This window comes from Micropterus salmoides, unplaced genomic scaffold (genome assembly GCF_014851395.1).
Source record: "Micropterus salmoides isolate LMB-PRFRI ecotype aquatic unplaced genomic scaffold, ASM1485139v1 Ms_hic_scaffold_12, whole genome shotgun sequence".
Classification (NCBI taxonomy): domain Eukaryota; kingdom Metazoa; phylum Chordata; class Actinopteri; order Centrarchiformes; family Centrarchidae; genus Micropterus; species Micropterus salmoides.
The window spans coordinates 23,187,726-23,206,629 of NW_024040263.1; the positions used below are offsets into that span (position 1 = coordinate 23,187,726).

The 18,904-nt window shown below is 42.3% G+C and overlaps 1 pseudogene; it reads right to left on the reverse strand.

Moving 5' to 3' along the window:
• Positions 1-18,904, reverse strand: part of LOC119899474 — an 84,124-nt pseudogene that overhangs the window by 30,344 nt on the left and 34,876 nt on the right.

Here is an 18,904-nt window from a genome sequence, read left to right on the forward strand (position 1 = left end):
TTAAAATTATCAGAAAGAGACATGCTGAAAGCTATGGTCAGACAGGGATATTGTGCTCATGCGAGAAATTAGAACACGAGCTAAACAGCTTGATAACATTAGTTTAACCTAGGCCTACATATCAGCAGCAAATACAACTACGAATAATAAAATCAGAATATTAATTTAACATTATCATCAAGGTCAGTCACTGTTCTAGGGTAAAATAATGATATCTTGTCATAAAGAAATTGTCTAATTGGTAGGTGTGTTTAAAGTCAGTAAACCGTAAGTAACTAAACAAAACAAATGGAGGTGCAGCCACAATCTCGAGAAATCACAGGCATAATTCATTTAAATGTGAATTCAACGGTCAATGCAGTCATCAAAAAAGTTCCTCAATGTGCAAATTTACATATAAAAATATAGAACTGTGTCCCCGTCCCCCAGACTAATCTTCGGAATATTGCTCGTCTAAGATCTTCTCTTACTTTAGCTGACGCTGAAATCTAATCTATGCATTAATCACATCTGGATTATTGCAATGCTTTATTTCTTGGTCTTCCCAAAAACTTATTGCAAGATTACAGTACGTTCAAAACTCAGCAGCAAGAGTTCTCACCTCCACCAGGCGTTCTGCTCACATTACTACGGTGCTTCATGACCTTCACTGGCTACCCGTGGCATCACGTATCCACTTTAAGGTATTGCTTCTAACATTTAAGGTATTAAATAGTCTTGCACCCCCATATTGTCTGATCTACTTTTCACCTACCGCCCTGCACGGTCTCTCAGATCAACTGAACTTGGTTTATTGTCCGTCCCTCGTTTCCGGTTGTCTACAGTAGGACGGTCATTTAGTGTTAATGCTCCACAATTATGGAATTCACTGCCCCTTTCACTTCAAAATATTCATCTGTGGCTACATTCAAGACAGTTAAAAACATATCTATTTAAAATGTATTTCGTTTAAATGTTACTATATGTCCTATGTGATTGTAAGTTGTGTGTTAGTGTGTAAATATATTGTAAATGTACCATGTAAAGCGACCTTGAGCTCTGGAAAGGCGCTATATAAATAAAACTTCTTCAGACTAAAACTATTAGGCTTATGAGTCCAGCACAGTGGGAAAATGTAAATAAGTTGATGTACTTGTACTTTGAGTCTTTTCTTCTACTCCACTAAATCTCAGAGGTAAATATTGTACTTTTACTCTGACCGCTTTAGTTACTAGTTACTTTACCAATTAAATATTTGCACACAAAATGGATGGAGTTTATAAATGTAATGTTTATAAATTCACTATAATGTATGAAAGTGATATAGTAACGTAATGAGTAATGTAACTAGTTACTTTTAATACCCAGTGATAGGTAAAGTTGTTGTAAAAAGTAACTTATCGAATTCCAGAGTAACTTGCCCAACACTGTTGATTTGACAAAACAAACTTTGTAAAAAGGTCACTTTGGGCCCTGAGTAATTGTGAGGGCATTTCTCACTATGTTCAAAATGTTTAAAAAAACCAAACAAATCAATTAATTTAGAATATAATCAGGAGATTAATCCATAATGATATTATTAGTTGTAGTCTGATCAAAATGAGCTGCACCTAAACCAACTACAGAAAAAATGCTTTTACATTAAATGCATAACAACTTGTCAGTCCCAAGGGGTTGCATTTGTCAGGGTTGGTGTGGGGGGTGGAGCAAGTTGGAGGACCCAAATGCAGGACACAGAGCAAGCGGGTGCAGTTCAAAGGTTTAATTCTAACAAAAGCGAGCACACTTACAACTGAGTGGCTGAATCCATAATCCAAAATAACAGAGTCCAAAATAAAACAGGTGATCCAACAGAAATCTAAAATCCACAGAAAGGCTGACACGACGAGCAGGGCAGGCAAAACAAGACAGACAGAGCATATACACACACACTACACCAACCCTGACAGAATGACCGGACTCTACTGTCACATTCTGCCTGTCGGCCATGTTTATGTTTGGCCCTCTGTGAGTTTTCGTTATATTTGATCAGTTCAGTATCTGTTAGTCTGTTGTGCTTCAGGGTTCAGTCCTGTCTGCTGTTCTGTGTCCAGTAACCTAGTTTATATCTGTGTTTAGCGTTGTCCTGTTTCCCCAGTTGGTTCTGTCTCTGTTCCCCACTTCATTCTGTTGGTCAGTCGTTTCTTGTTTTGAGGTTCGGTTCCTGCTCTTGTTCTCTGCATAGCCTTGTTTATTATGTTATTCATCTGCATCTTTAAGTTTACTTAGTATCTGTCATGTCTCTTAGGTTTAGCTCTGTGTCCTAGTTCTGTGTTTCCTTCTGGTCTGTGTACTTGTTCTGGGTTAATCGTCTCTGCCTGCCTCTCTAACCTGATCCCGGTCACCTGTGTTGCTCCCTCCCAGCCCGTTAACCTGTGTGAGAGAGATAGACACATAATTTTTTTTATTTATTTAATATATTTAAAATAATTATATATATAGTAGTGAACAACGGTGTGGATTTGTGCATTCTATATTGAATAAATTTGGAGTTACTCTAAATTCCTTTCTCCTCCCCAGAGAAGAAGGGGAGGGTCAAAGTTGCTTTCTCTAAGTGCTAGCCCGACCATAAAACTTTTTGATTCCGAAGCTGATGGGGGCCTGACTGTTAAACTGACAAAAGGACACGAACCAGCCATTGGCATCTCCCTGACCAGCCTACCAAAACTGGCCCCCCACACACGTTTCCGTGGCAACTGACCTTATTCTTTGTTTTATTACCACATCTAAAGGAAAACCCCTGTCTCACCCAAGTGTGACATGGTTCAGACAGCCGAACTTTGAATGGCTAAGGACTGCAGTCTCCAAAGACTCAAAGCATTTGATTAAGTTTAATTAAATCTTTAGTTACCTGATTACGTTTGCCTCTATTTGAGCAGTTAACATGTTGTTGCTATCTGTTGTGATATTAGTGCTGAAAAGAAAGTTGCGTTTGCAGTATTTCTATTTTCAGCAAGACACTCCTTCATCTGATGTCATCAATGCTTGTTCATAATACTTTCCTACAAAATTCCTTTAGAAATGATGACAAAGAATGTTTTACTATACTCTTAACCTCCAGCTTGAATTTAAGGATGAATCACAATATTCCCAGTTCCTAAGGAGAGACGATCTTTGATTTAATCTAAGCTTTCCTCATGTAACCTGAGCTCCCCCAAGTGGACGAAATAAGTATTACATGCCCTCGTCGGAAATGCCGTTAAATGTATAAATATCCTGACCAATAATGTGACGATTGTTTCCTGTTACCAAATGCCTAGAACAGTACAACCGTTTGACCATTGAGGCTCAATTGTGGAAAATATTTGATTATAATACGTGCAAATAAATTTCTTTTAAACATTAAGTTCAGAAAGGCAGTCCCATGGGAAACCTGAGACACCCCCTGGGGAACCACGCCCTAGGCAACAAAAGAGCGACTCTTCTCTTCGCTGTTGGCTCTCTTCCACTCTGCTCTGCTCGCTGGACGCTTCAGCACGCGTGTGGCGTGCCTCGCCAGGCAACGACCAGACTCGGCCAGCGAGACAGGCCTTTTGTTCGCCTGAAGCTACACACCTGAAGTGCCGAGACATCGATCTGCCTTCAGTTTGATTTATTTTCTTTATTTCTTTTGTTTGTTAAAGTTATCAGTCCGTTAAGTTACACTGGACTAATTCAGGAACGACCAAGTTCCATTTAAGCCATTTTCGTCGAAGCCAACTTCACGAGGTCAGACCAAGCCACGTGGTCTCGCCAGTTACAACGAAGGAAACCTGAAAACAGCCGAATTGCCAGACGGAGGAGGCGTTTTCAATCAGACATGGAGAACCCCGGAGAATCCCTAGCAAAAAGCCAGGATCGGGCAGCTAGCGTGGGACCCGTGCAACAGGCCAAAAGCAGGCTGTCGACAAGCAGTAAGACTTAACACACGATGTCCATTTTAACTCCTAAATTATAGCATTAGTTTATTTTCATTAGCTCTTCTATGCCGTATGAGTCAAATGCTTCCCACAATCGAACCTCCAGGCTCATTGTTCAGCAAATGTTTATGTTCCCTGTATCCAACCATCTTTTTATCACCTTAGTTAGAGAATAAATTCACTGTAATAATCAAGAGCTGTGTGTGTTGCCTATTTCTATTCCTGCCAAAAGAATGACCCTTTAGATATGAGACTGACTGACTGATTTAAGATAATTGAGCGATTATTAACTAACTGATCACTAGTAATAATTGTATAATTATTCAAAACTACCTAGAGGTCCGGAGACTCTAGGATTATAACAACTCCGGTGGTGCCCTTAACGAGGAAATTTTGATTTTATAAAATTATGAATTCATAATTGGGTATCAATTCTCATAAATTTATTAAAATGCATAACTAAAATTTTTTAGGTCTGCTACTATATATATATATTATAAACTCAGCAAAAAAAGAAACGTCCTCTGACTTTCAACTGTTTTTTCTTTCAGTAAACTTAATGTGTGTAAATATTTGTATGAACACTAAAGAGTCAACACCATAAGACATAAACGAAAAATGTTTCACAGACATGTGACTAACAGAAAGAGAATAATCTGTCCCTGAATGAAGGAGGCTCAAAATCAAAAGTGCCAGTCAGTATCTGGTGTGGCCACCAGCTGCTTGAAGTACTGCAGTGCATCTCCTCCTCATGGACTGGACCAGATTTGTCAGTTCTTGCTGTGAGATGTTACCCCACTCTTCCACCAAGGCACTTGCAAGTTCCTGGACATTTCTGGGGGGAATGGCCCTAGCCCTCACCCTGCGATCCAACAGGTCCCAGACGTGCTCAATGGGATTGAGATCCGGGCTCTTCGCTGGCCATGGCAGAACACTGACATTGCTGTCATGCAGAAACTCACGCACAGAAGGAGCAGTATGGCTGGTGGCATTGTCCTGCTGGAGGGTCATCTCCGGATGAGCATGCATAAAGGGTACCACATGAGGGAGGAGGATGTCTTCCCTGTACCGCAAGGCATTGAGATTGCCTGCAATGACAACAAGCTCAGTCCGATGGTGATGTGATATACCGCCCCAGACCGTGACGGACCCCCCACCTCCAAATCGATCCCGCTCCAGAGTACAGGCCTCGGTGTAACGCTCATTCCTTCGACGATAAACACGAATCCGTCCATCACCCCTGGTGAGACAAAACCGTGACTCATCAGTGAAGAGCACTTTTTGCCATTCCTGTCTGGTCCAGCGAAGGTGGGTTTGTGCCCATAGGCGGCGTTGGTGCTGGTGATGTCTGGTAAGGACCTGCCTTACAACAGGCCTACAAGCCCTCAGTCCAGCCTCTCTCAGCCTATTGCGGACAGTCTGAGCACTGATGGAGGGATTGTGTGTTCCTGGTGTGACTCGGGCAGTTGTTGTGGCCATCCTGTACCTGTCACGCAGGTGTGATATTCGGATATACCGATCCTGTGCAGGTGTTGTTACACGTGGTCTTCCACTGCGAGGATGATCAGCTGTCCTTCCTGTCTCCCTGTAGCGCTGTCGTAGGCGTCTCACAGTGCGGACATGGCAATTTATTGCCCTGGCCATATCAGCAGTCCTCATGCTTCCCTGCAGCATGCCTAATGCACGTTCACGCAGATGAGCAGGGACCCTGGGCATCTTCTTTGGGTGTTTCACAGTCGGTAGACAAGTCTCTTTAGTGTCCTGTTTTTAGAACTGTGACCTTAAGTGCCTACTCTCTGTAAGCTGTTAAGGTCTTAATGACCATTCCACAGGTGCATGTTAATTAATTGATTATGGTAAATTGAACATGCATGGAAAACATTGTTTAAACCCTTTACAATGAAGATCTGTAAAGTTGTTTGGATTATATATTAACATTATTGTTGAAATACACAGTCCTGAAAAGGGACGTTTCTTTTTTTGCTGAGTTTTATATATATATATATATATATATATATATATATACATACATACACACCCCTGAAAACAGCCGAATTGCCAGACGGAGGAGGCACACACCCACACCCCCCACCCACCCACCCGGTCATTGCAGTGTTCACATTCAGTTGTGTCTCGTGTTTGAAGTGTTCTGCCTGTTCTTCTGCTTTAAAGCCTGTTGGATTTGGACGCCTCTACTGCCTGTGGCCTGAGATCCTGCTTTTGTTGGTATTAAAACCCTGAACTGAATCTCTGCTCCAGTGTCTTGCATTTGGGCTCTCACCTCCTCTGCCTCACGAAACCGTGACAGCATTTGTCTTAAAGTGGCCACGCATACATGCAAATCAGACAGTTGCAGACCTGAGATATAGAGTTTATTGTCTTACCACCACCGCAGCATCTTCTTGACTCCATCAGTATGTGCAGAGTCTTTAACAGCTGCTTTGACCTCAATGCGGTATACTCCTGCCTTCATGGGAATAATGATGAAAGGTACAGATCGTGTAGTTTGGGGTCCAACATTAACCTCCTGACGATACCTTCCATGTTCAGAGGCTAAACTGCACACATTCTCCTCCTCGATCAGATCCATACGCACCTTGAAACCAGTAAGATGGAGAGGTGGAAAAAAAGAACTGACATTGAGAACTTAAAGAAAAATAGGGTTACTTTGTAGGGTTCAGGATTTGACAGAAATGCAATATAAGATCCATACCTATGTTTTCAGTGGTGTAAAGACTTAGTAATGCACCATTATGTTTTCATTACCTTAGAATGAGTAATTTCTATTTACATAACCGCAGGTCCCCCTTACATGGACATCGCCATGTTGTGTGTCCCACACACTGAAACCAACCTTTTGTCTGGGTAATCTGGAGGGCGATCTCAGCTGGGTGCAATCAGTCTTAATGCACAACACCTGTATGCAATTAGACTCATACTACTTCAATGTAACCTATCACTGAAGTGTCAGCTCTTTGTGTGAAGACCTACTTGCATAAAGACCAGCGAGCCCACCGAGCAAGGCCACCTACAGTGTAGCTTTTCTAAGCTCTTAATTTCCAACAAATGGAAATTCACACAGCTGTTACCCCGAATATCATGGTGTCTTGGTGTCCGCTCCGCTAAAGGTCTCTGTCATTGTCATATACCGTCCACCAGGACAAGTGGGTAACTTTGTGGACAGCTAGACACACTGCTGTCTTCAGTCCCAGAGCATGACTGTCTTACTTGTCCTCGGTGACATGAACATTCACTTAGACAAATCAAACTCAGCAGACTTCTGTCTCTGATTCAGTCCTTTCTCAGCCCCCCTGACCCACAGAGCTGGCAAGGTGCTTGACCTCGTTCTTGTCCGAAACTGTGCCACCGAATGCGTTACAGTCACATACACATGTCTGACTACAGTTCACAGTATGCCTACAGGAACAGCCCATTGTTCCAGCAAATTATGTCTCACACCGCTGCAACCTCCGCAACCTGTCAGAATAAATATGGCAAAGATAACTCTGTGTTCGGACCAACTTTATTTAACATCTCCAGAACGGTTAATTTCCATTACAATCTTGGGTCAGAAGTGGGATAGCTGAAGCCATAAATCAACACTGGTTTACAATGCCTCATTTGCATCACAAAAAATTCTGGGAAAGCAGTGAAGATGCAAGCTACAGCAGCATATCCACCTCCAACCAGACCATTTAGCATATACATTGAGCTCACGCCCTCAGAGGGCAAGAAACACTGACTGTATCTAATAGAGTTAAACACAGGTTTAATGCCTTCAATGGCTTCTAGCTTCAACAGATATTGTGGTTGGTTAGGCCTGAAGTTAGATTTAGCTTTAATACTAACTGGCTCAGCAGACCTGATCAAGCCTACATCATATTTGTGAGACTCCCAGAGTGTAGGCAGTACTTCTGAAAGCTCAGGAGGAAGCTGTGACGTGTCAGTGTAACATGACAGAGATGTGGCTGTGTGCGGATGCACATTATCATCTTGTGTCAAATACTGCGAGCTGAGTGCTGCTGTGCTGTGTGTGTGTGTGTGGTGTGTATTGCAGCTTAAATACATCCTGTGATGCAGAATACATGATGCCTGGTCTATGTGTGTGCGTCCAATAAATAATAGCATTGCATTGTTTAACAAATGGGCCCAAGTCTTTCCACCTATCTGTAGGTGCCTTGGAGAGAGAAACATGTGGAACTGCATCATGAACTTTGTAAAAGGCAGTCTGTGCAGGTGAGAGACAGAGAAAGAGAGAGCGCTGCGCAGGGAGCTCCAATCATGATCTCTGATCTCATGATCTCTGATCATTTAGCTCTGAGAGGAACTGTTCCTCATATTTCTTGTCTGAATATGATGAGCAGAGACAGTGCAGTGCAAGTGTTCAGCTTTCATAAACTCAGTCTCAGGTGGAATGATTATGAGCCAGTTTTACCATCTCATTATTTGAGAAGCATGATAATGCATCTGGGGGCGATCTTGTGACTTGTATGCCATTGGGCGTAGACATGAAATACAAACCGAGTCTGAGAATGAGGTCTCTGCCCAAATAATTTAGAGGACATACAGTAGACAATAGGAAGCGTTGTGGGAAATCAGTGATCTGGACTCCCCATATCTGTTCATGAGACGGGTTTAGTGAAAGTTTCTTTCAGAATAAATATGACAAAGACAACTCTGTGTTCAGGACCAATTTATTTAACATCTCTAGAACAGTAAATTTCCATTACACCAGTCCCACCCGTGGCTAACTGATACCATCTGTGGGCTCCGCACTGATCTCAGAGCCACTGAAAGAAAATGGCGAAAAACCAAAGACCCTGCCAACCTTAAGGGCTACCAAATGCTCCTCTCCTCCTTCTCAACAAGCATCAGTGCTGCCAAAACTGCATTCTATAATGACAGAATTAGCAGTGCCACTGACTCAAGGAAATTATTTTCCACTTTTAAAGCGCTACTAAATCCTCCACCACATACAAACGTGTCTGCTGATACCTTTGCTGCCTTCTTACAGGCTCTGGTCAGTTCCGACTGTGTGAGCACGGCACAAGTAAACCTGCCATGTAGCAGTCCTTATACAGTGGGTACGGAAAGTATTCAGACCCCTTTAAATTTTTCACTCTTTGTTTCATTGCAGCCATTTTCCAAAAATCAAAAAAGTTCATTTTATTTCTCAGTAATGTACACTCAGCACCCCATCTTGACAGAAAAAAAACAGAAATGTAGAAATTTTTGCAAATTTATTAAAAAAGAAAAACTGAAATATCACATGGTCATAAGTATTCAGACCCTTTGCTCAGTATTTAGTAGAAGCACCCTTTTGATCTAATACAGCCATGAGTCGTTTTGGGAAAGATGCAACAAGTTTTTCACATCTGGATTTGGGTATCCTCTGCCATTCCTCCTTGCAGATCCTCTCCAGTTCTGTCAGGTTGGATGGTAAACGTTGGTGGACAGCCATTTTCAGGTCTCTCCAGAGAAGCTCAATTGGGTTTAAGTCAGGGCTCTGGCTGGGCCATTCAAGAACAGCCACGGAGTTGTTGTGAAGCCACTCCTTCGTTATTTTAGCGGTGTGCTTAGGGTCATTGTCTTGTTGGAAGGTAAACCTTCGGCCCAGTCTGAGGTCCAGAGCACTCTGGAAAAGGTTTTCGTCCAGGATATCCCTGTACTTGGCCGCATTCATCTTTCCCTCGATTGCAACCAGTCGTCCTGTCCCTGCAGCTGAAAAACACCCCCACAGCATGATGCTGCCACCACCATGCTTCACTGTTGAGACTGTATTGGACAGGTGATGAGCAGTGCCTGGTTTTCTCCACACATACCGCTTAGAATTAAGGCCAAAAAGTTCTATCTTGGTCTCATCAGACCAGAGGATCTTATTTATCACCATCTTGGAGTCCTTCAGGTGTTTTTTAGCAAACTCCATGCGGGCTTTCATGTGTCTTGCACTGAGGAGAGGCTTCCGTCGGGCCACTCTGCCATAAAGCCCCGACTGGTGGATTGCTGCAGTGATGGTTGACTTACTACAACTTTCTCCCATCTCCCGACTGCATCTCTGGAGCTCAGCCACAGTGACCTTTGGGTTCTTCTTTACCTCTCTCACCAAGGCTCTTCTCCCCCGATAGCTCAGTTTGGCCAGACGGCCAGCTCTAGGAAGGGTTCTGGTCGTCCCAAACGTCTTCCATTTGAGGATTATGGAGGCCACTGTGCTCTTAGGAACCTTAAGTGCAGCAGAAATTTTTTTGTAACCTTGGCCAGATCTGTGCCTTGCCACAATTCTGTCTCTGAGCTCTTCAGGCAGTTCCTTTGACCTCATGATTCTCATTTGCTCTGACATGCACTGTGAGCTGTAAGGTCTTATATAGACAGGTGTGTGGCTTTCCTAATCAAGTCCAATCAGTATAATCAAACACAGCTGGACTCAAATGAAGGTGTAGAACCATCTCAAGGATGATCAGAAGAAATAGACAGCACCTGAGTTAAATATGAGTGTCACGGCAAAGGGTCTGAATACTTATGACCATGTGATATTTCAGTTTTTCTTTTTTAATAAATTTGCAAAATTTCTACATTTCTGTTTTTTTCTGTCAAGATGGGGTGCTGAGTGTACATTACTGAGAAATAAAATGAACTTTTTTGATTTTTGGAAAATGGCTGCAATGAAACAAAGAGTGAAAAATTTAAAGGGGTCTGAATACTTTCCGTACCCACTGTACATCAATTCAATTCAATTTATTTATATAGCGCCAAATCACAACAACAGTTATCTCACAGCGCTTTTCATAAAAGAGCAGGTCTAGACCGTACTTTATGATGTTATTTACAGAAGCCCAACAATTCCCACCAAGAGCAAGCACTAGGCGACAGAGACAAGGAAAAGGACTTCCTTTTAAGAGGCAGAAACCTCGAGCAGAACCATGGCTCAGGGTGGGCGGCCATCTTCCTCGACCGGTTGGGGGTGAAGGAGAGAGAGAGAGGGAGGGAGGAACAGAGAGAAAAAGAGAGGGATGGAAGGAGAGAGAGGGGAGGGAGGCAGCCTACACAATATACACACACACAGAGGTAAAGACAGTAAAGGTGATGTTGCTATAGACTTAATGAAAAATGGTACAGATATTTAAAGTAGTGTTAATGATAACAATCGTAATGTTAATGATTATAATAACAATAATAACAATAGGACTAGTAACAATAGTTGTTGTAGCAGAGGGTGTCGAGCAGGAACACGGGGGCAGTAGGTGACCCGCAGCCACAGATCAAGACTCCGTATACATTATACGTTATAAATGTCTTCCTCCATCTCCCTTGGGAAATGGCACAAAAGGCTCAACACCAAGGCTAACATGTAGCAGTCTTACTACATCTTTTCCTCTGTCCTCCCAGTTTAATGGCACTCGTTTACTCCTCTCACGGAGAGCGAAGTATCAGAACTCCTGACCAGTAGCCGTCCTACTGCAGCCCCACTAGACCCGATTCCTACGAATCTCCTCAAAGCCATATCTCCTACCGTGGTCCCGACAATCACTCATGTGATAAATACTTCTCTGGCTTCAGGAACCTTCCCGACCACTTTCAAAAGGGCTCAGGTTAAACCCTTGCTCAAAAAGCCCTCCCTCGACCCTACTCAAGTTGAGAACTATTGGCCAGTTTCACTTCGAAGCTATCGAATGAGAAGTCTTCAAACAGGTCTCAGAATTCCTCTCACGGAATGACCTCCTAGATCCATATCAGTCTGGTTTTAAGAGCCACTCTACTGAAACGGCTCTTCTGTCTGTAACAGAAGCCAGGTCAGCTAAAGCTGCAGCCCAATCCTCGGTTCTTATCCTGCTTGACCTATCAGCTGCCTTTGACAGAGTCAATCACATGATCCTGCATTCAGCACTCTCACCAATGGGCATCTTGGGCAAAGCACTCCTGTGTGTGGTTCGAATCCTACCTCTCGGGGCGTTCCTACAATGTTTTGTGACAAGGACAATTATCTTCCTCCCACTGCCTCTCCACAAGGTGCCCCAAGGCTCAGTGCTAGGGCCCCTTCCATGGCCATGGTTATCTCTCACCTCGACTATTGCAATGCCCTCCTAGCAGGTCTTCCACCTTGTGCAATGAAACCTCTACAATGGTTCAGAACGCAGCAGTGCATCTGGGTTTTGATCAGCCCAAAAGGACGTATGTTACTCCATTACTGAGTGACCTCCACTGGCTACCCATGGCCTCCAGAACCAGATTCAACTCACTAATGCTTGCATACAGAGCTACTACTGGGTCTGCACCCATCTATCTAAACTCCATAATACAAGTTTACATTCCTTATCGGCCACTACGCTCCTCCAACAAACGCCGCCTGGCTCTGCCATCCCTACAAAGAAAGCAATCTCAGTCCCAGCTGTTCTCATCTGTGACACCACGATGGTGGAATGAGCTATAACCATCCTATAGAATGTGGGCGCAAGTATTTCCCAGAATTCCTTATAGAGTTCAGCGGGAAAACCATCTGGCCCAGGGGCTTTATTATTCGGCATATGTAAGAGAGCTTCCTGGAGTTCAGCCATTGAAACAGGTGAATCCAGAGCCCTGATCTGTTCATCATCTAACCTTGGCAAATCTATATTGTTCAGAAATGCATCGATGTTAGAGCTAGATGGATCAATTTGTGATGTATATAAGTTTTTATAATAATCTCTGAATGCATTGTTGATTTCTTCTGGGTTATAAATCAGATTCCCAGCTGAGTCCTTTAAGGAGGAAATAGTTATTTTTTCTTTATTCAATTTCAATTGGCTGGCTAAGAATCTGCCGGATTTATTGCCATGTTCTAAGTTCTCCAAGCGTAGTCTTTGCAACTGAAATTGGGTCTTTTTATTAATTTCATTTAATTCAAGTTTTGATTTTCTCAGATCATTCAGCATGTGTTCCTGTGGGTAGGTAGCAAGGTTAGTTTCTAATGTTTTTATTTTTTGTTCTAGCTCTAATTCACAAGAACTCTTTCTTTTTTTTGTATGATGAATAGGAAATTATTTACCTCTCATGACTGCTTTTGCTGCCTCCCAAAGAAGACATGGCAAGGTTCCTGGCAGGTCATTAGTTTCCATATATATTGCCCATTCCTTTTTGAAGTAACTTGTAAAATCTAGGTTTTTAAGCAATGATGCATTAAATCTCCAACTTCTAGTTGGCCGTGTGACCCTTTTTTTAGTAAGAGCGATAGAAACCGGTGCATGATCCAACACTTCTTGAAATGGCTGATTTTGTCCCCATCACTTTTTGAAAGCATTTGTTAAAAACGTTCTGAAAAACAGCTTGCACCAAGAAATGTTAACTAACATATAAAAAAATACCTCTCCACCGTAAATTGGAAAAGAAAATGTCTCCAGAATGCTGGAAATTGCTCAAAATCTTCTGGGGGAGGACCCCCAGATCCCCCTCACATATATTTCCGTATCAAATATTTTATCTAAATAGTGGAAAAAATCTTCTTGTCTTGTTCTCGTGCATTGTCACGTCTCATGACCCAAATGTATCATCACACCCTAATCTGAGCCCTTATGTCGCCACCTCTTTTCAACACAAAGTGACGCCCTTGACTGACCCGCTCCGCTCTAGTAGGCCTACTTATTCTCTCCACCAATTAGTGAACACTTTTGCAAGGCATTGTATACATTCTACATTCTCATTAGGGGCTGAACACCCCTAAAGATCTGATAGTAGAATCGCCCTGTCAGTCCCCATAGAATGTTGTCAGTGAAAACTAAAGGTCATAGTGTCCCTGTTAATGCTGTTGTATATCCTTCCATTCATTGACCAGATGGATATTGAAGATATTTTAGGAGAGAGAGAGAGAGAAGCGGGAGATTGGCAGGGCAGCTGATTCTGAGGTCAGTAGTGGTCTAATGGACTAAGGAAATGTGGGCTGTTTTGTTTTCCTTACAACAACAAACATTTGTTGGCAGGTCTAGGCACCAAGGCAAAGCCTAAACTAAATGATTTCATAATATTTATCATATTTGCTATATTCTGACCAACTTAACTTTCTGCAGTTACTGGCTGTAATAAATAAAAATAAAAAATAAATAAATATGTAGATGAAATGTAGGAAAACCTTTTGACTTGCAAAACTATTTAACTTGCAAAACTTTCTGACTCGCAAGGAAAACTTTGACTTGCAATCAAATAATATGACACCTGATGCTTTTAAAGGAATCATGTAGTCCTTGTTGCAGCATTGAATTACAGTTACACTTACAGTATGTTGTTATAACAATTATCTGACTTTTTTGCGTGCCTAGCTAGCTACAGTAATGTTAACATTAATCAACCAGTGTTAGCAGCTCTTTGAATCCTGGTCAATGAGAGAAGCTAGCTGTGGTACCAGTGCCAAATCTGATTAAAAAATGGACTGGCCAAAATTATTGTTTTTTCATCTATATGTGTGCTGACTCAGCAGGAATGATATTACATGAGAAAGTCTACAGCAGAAACATGTCTGAAAGCCACACAGAATGACTGAGAGCTGCACGGACTTAAGTTCTGTTGAGTTGTCACCTGCCACCTGAATTTTGTGTTTCCCTTTGCATAAATAAAAAATTTCCACCAAAGTTTGATGCAGGAAAGACAGAAATTGGTGCAGAAATATTCACCAGATGTCACAATCCTGTCTTGTTGGGGAGTCTGGGTTTTGGTTCCATGTCTTTGTTCCTAGGCCTGTACCTTAGTTCATGTCTTAGTATTTGCTTCTAGTTCTTTGTCAGCATTATTTTGGTTTAGTCTGCTCTGTATTCTGTGTTCTAGTTCTGTGTTCTCGTTTAGGGTTTGTCTGTTATGATCCCTGTGTTACAGTTGGTCGGTATTTGTCTGTTTACATGGGTTTCTGTTATTGTCTGAAGTTAGATTCTTGTCTGGTATTTTGTAACATGTGTTCTGTCTGTGTTGGTTGTTAATTTTGCCCCATATCTGCCTGTCAAGTGTTCCGTCTGTTCCCCCAGAAATTCCTCTGCCTGCTTGTCTGCTAAATACTTTGAGATCTGTTAGTATCTCTCCGTTTCCCCCTGCCCTCTCTCTGCCTGCCTGTGTCTTGTTAGCCTCATGTCCCTCACCTGTGTGTCTCCTCCCAGCTTGTTAACCCTGTGTATATATCGTTGCTTGTTTCCCTCAGTCTTTGTCTGGTCATTGTAGTGTGTTACACTCAGTCTTGTTTGTTTGGTAGAGTGTTCTGTCTGCCTGTGTGGATCTTCCAGTCACCTGCCTATAAGCCTGTTTACCTGTTAACATTTGGATTAAAAACCTGAAGTGAGTCTCTGCTCCAGTGTCTTTTGTTTGGGCTCACCTCCTCTGCGTTTACCCACGAAATCCTGACACCAGAATGCAGGAAATTAAGTGTTTAATGTCCATAATTTTCTGGAACCCCAGAAATTTTGCTCAACGGTTAGTGTCAATGACGGCTAATTTCTGTGACAAAGCTACTACTTACAAAAGGTTATCATGTTGAAATATCATCCAGAGATATGGAATCAAACTAGAATTTGCCACCTTGGGTGGTACTGGTTACTGAATATTCTGGCCTGGGCTCATGGACTATTATGCCAAAAGTTCCTTCCCCTAGTGAAGGAACCACTGACTGATCCACAACTGTGTGTCAGCTTGCTCCACCCAGAAGACCAGGACTAGGAATAATGAAGTTGGATGACAATAGCGACAGCGAAACAGCAGATGCAGGAACCAGTAAGACAACATGTACCAGGTGGCTGAGGAACCGAGAAAGGGACTAGCCCAAGGTCCTAAAAAGCAACTCCTACTTTGCGTTCCATATTCAGTGAAAGTGGTGCCCCTGGGTCTTTTCTCCCTCTCTGTGTTATTAGTCAGGGTCGGCTTGTGTAGGGGATGCCACAGACAGCCGCCACTGCAGTAGCTAGCTAACAATGCATAGTAGAGACTTTCAGCGTTGTGATATCATCATGTAAAATATCTCAAGTCTTGATTTTTTCATTAAAGTAGGCCACTTCATATTGTTGCGAACAAACAGTGTGGGTTTCTGCATTTTATATCAAATAAATTTGGACTACTCCAAGTTCTTTCTCTCTCTCTGGGAGGAAGAAAGGGGTGTTTGAGATATCAACCCTCAACAGACAGCTGAAGCGACTCCAAAGAGGAGGTGAAAGGTTTACTTTCCCTAAGTTCTGTTTCTGGGCAGTTCAATCGTAAAACTTGTCACCTCTGGTGCCACAGCCAGATAATGCTCGGCGCCTGACTGTTAAAATGACAAATAAACATTAACCAGAGATTACAAACAGCCTATCAAAACTCTTTTTGGAAAGAAATCCTAAACTGCCTCCCATACATGTAACCATGGCAACTGACCTCCCTCTTTGTTTAATTATAGCACATAAAAGGATATTCTCCTTTCACAGCCAGATGTGAATTCGTGAGAAACTCCAGGACACCCGAAAGACACTGCCCTGAACTCTTTGTGTAAACAAAGAGTACTGTCTCCTCAAAACGCGAAAGCATTACCTTATTTAATTAAATAATCTTAATAAGTTACTTAACTAGGTCTCCCCACTCCATTTGAGTAGTTATGTTAACATGTTATTGTTATTTGTTGCTGAAAAGAATCTAAATAAGTTCATTTTTATTCAAGTTTATTTCAAGTTTAATTTTCAGCAAGGATCCCTGACCACCCTAACCCAAGCCAGGGTTGAAAAGGCCTCCACTACAAGTTTCTTCAATAAGCTGACAAAAGACGGACCTCCGGAGCAATTCCCTGGCAGAGAAAGCGAGCGGCCGACGGTTTTAAGCCGTCCTTACCGAGAACGCACGGAACTCCGCCAGCGTGAAGCCGCTGACCAGCAACCCGGCTGGGAGAAACAACAAGCAGTAAGACCAAACCAAGGCTTTTGGTGATCAGTGATGTCCAATAATTTGTTAATAGATTATCTTTAACTCTTAAAACTTGCGTTCATTAGCTGCCCCTATGAGTCAAATTCTCCCCTCAATAGAATCCCACATTCTCATTGTTTAGCCATTGTTTATCTTTTTGATGTATATGTAACCGCATTTATATTCACCTTAGGTAATAAACTTCACTGTAATCACAGGAATTGTGTGTGTGTGTTGCCTACCTCCAAGTCCCTGCCACTAGAATTTACCCCTTCGATATGAGACTGACTGATTGATTTAAGATAATTGAGCGATTATTAACTAACTGATCACTAGTGAATAATTAAATAATCATTAAAACGCTATCCAGAGGTCCGGAGACTCTGGGTGAATTGAATCTCCGGTGGTGCCCTCGCGAATCGAGAGCTTTATGAATTAATATTCTCTGAATATTAAAATTCATAATTTGTATTAATTCTCATAGGTTTATGAAAAACATAAGTAGACATGCTATGATATGTAGAAAATAACTTTTGAGACTACTGAAAATATTGGTATGGTCAAATCAGCAGCACCTTAAGGGCCCGTGTCCACCAAAGCGTTTTTTATAAGCTGAAAACGCCAGCTGCTCTTCTGAAAACGCCCAGCAGGGAGCGCTATCGGGTGTTTTTGAGCTTTGGTTGCTATGATACATTTGTTGCAAGCAGTTCTACCTAACTCTACTGGATGTAAAAATGTCAACACAGAGTAGAGTACTTGCTCTGGCCCTTGCTCTGTATGAAAAGAAGGCTGAAGCAGGTAGAGAGAGAGGACTGACTCGCTGTATGTGGGTACCATGAGATTTTGTGGGCGAGGAAACATCTCGGCGAGTACCACCGTTTGGTCCAAGAGCTGAGGTTGGACGAAGCCCAGTTTCAGGATAGTAACCGTTGCTACGGTGTGGTATTTGTCCCACCCCTCCTCTACTGTGATTGGACATTTTTCATTTCTCTGCGACTGAAAAAAAAATGCTCAGCACGGAAAAAACACTCAGCGCCTCGTTGCGCTGATGGCATTTTTACCAGCTTTTAAAAACGCGGCACTCCCATTGCAATAAATTGAAAAAAGACGCTGGCGTCAGAAAAAAGCGCTTTGGTGGACACGGGCCCTAACATTGGTAGTGGCATGTCTCTACCATCTGTACCAACACCAACAGCTGCGGCTACAAATGCGGCACACTCTGCATCCATAGTTCAGGAGAATATGAGTAGTAGAGTCTACTTGGAACATTTTAGCTTGTCTATGTTGCTTCTTTCTTTCAGAAATAAACACATTGTAAGGGTCCATTGCAGACAATTCTATTTAGTCACATGATGCTGCTGCTGCACACAGGCAGAAACTATATTGGAATGTAAGCTATAATGACCCTAAAACTTCAGTTATTTATGTACATGCTTATTTTATCCATCTACCTAACATCTATCCTGATTAGCTCCATATTTAATATAAAGACATGATATCGAGTATTAACTATTTTGATGCTGTTTATCAATATTCTCATGATCTTATACTCAGGAAAGAATGTCAATAAATATACTGTCCATCAATGGAGGCATCACTGGAGCCTCACCTCCTGCTATCAAGTACATCTACAACAAGTGTAGTCTGATGAGAGCAATAAACATTAGAAAAGACTCCTGCCACCCAGCACATAGACTGTTTGCCCTCCTTCCCTCTGGGAGGTGCTACAGGAGCCTACAGACAAAAACCACCAGGTTCAGGAATGTCTTTTTCCCTACAGCTGTCTCCCTGCTGAACTCTGCCCCCCAATGCCCCTCCCCTCTTCACACACACATACTCACCAACCCTCATCCTCCACCCCCTCACATTCACACACTCACTATCCTTCCCTGGACTGAACCAGCTACACCTTTCATCTAAGCATATCATTGCACTACTGTACATTCGTACTGCACATTCTAGTCATAACCTGCCTGTACCTACCTGTATCAATAGACATTAATTTAGACATATTTATATTTATATATCATTCATATCTTGCACTTTGTATAATAATGCATATTCCATTTAATCACTGTTTAAGCACTTCTGGTTAGATGCATTTTGTTGCTTTGTAC